Source organism: Phoca vitulina, unplaced genomic scaffold, assembly GCF_004348235.1.
Source record: "Phoca vitulina isolate PV1807 unplaced genomic scaffold, GSC_HSeal_1.0 scaffold40, whole genome shotgun sequence".
NCBI lineage: Eukaryota > Metazoa > Chordata > Mammalia > Carnivora > Phocidae > Phoca > Phoca vitulina.
Genome location: NW_022589743.1, coordinates 11,207,651 through 11,208,541, shown reverse-complemented (window position 1 = coordinate 11,208,541; position 891 = coordinate 11,207,651). Strand labels below are relative to the sequence as shown.

Here is an 891-nt window from a genome sequence, read left to right as displayed (position 1 = left end):
CTGGACAATGGAGTGAACAAATCCTCCTACCCAAGCAGCCACCTCCAGCCTCACACACAACTGAGTGTTCATGATGGTGATATAGTGGAGGGGCCGGGAGATGGCTATGTAGCGGTCATAGGCCATCACTGAAAGAAAGAAGACAGTCCCGCCTCCCAAGAGGTGAAAGAAGAAGATCTGGGCCATGCAGCCCTGGTAGGAAATGGTCTTGACTTCATGAAAGAAGTCCACCAGCATCTTTGGAGAAGTCACTGTGGAATAGCAGAGGTCTATGATAGCCAGATTTCGGAGCAGAAAATACATGGGTATGTGGAGCCGGGAGTCAGAAGTCACTGTGACCATGATAAGGATGTTTCCCACAACAGTGGTGACGTAGACAAATAGGAACACACACCAGGAATAGGAATTTCTGGAGCTTGTGGGTCTGGGAGAATCCTAAGAAGACAAACTCTGACACATGTGTGATATTCTGTGCTTCCATGGGATCCTCCCCACATGCCTAAAGAAAAACCATGCAAAACAAAAAAATCATGAAAATTCCATCATTTTCCTTTGGAGAGTCAGGAATAATTTGATCAAAGTCATTGTTGAATATATTCCAAGATGGAACTTAGGAGAGACTTCCATGGAGATAAATATATTTTCAAGGCTTTGACAGACTTATCTCCTTAACCACACCCTACATTGTATCACAGACATTTATGGGTCTTTACCCCTTTGTATCACTCTGTCCTTGTCCCACGGGTTTCATGTCTGATTCATACCTGATGTGCCCGACATAGTGTCTTGTGAACTACAGGCTCCACAAATATGGTTGAATAAATGAAAAAAATGAAGAAACATGTCAGCAAGTACATGTGACCACAAATATCATCATCCTGGATGCAAAAA

The 891-nt window shown here is 43.5% G+C and overlaps 1 pseudogene; it reads right to left on the bottom strand.

The window, feature by feature from the left end:
- Positions 1 to 481, bottom strand: part of LOC116647692 — a 695-nt pseudogene extending 214 nt beyond the window's left edge.
- Positions 482 to 891: the final 410 nt, after the last annotated feature.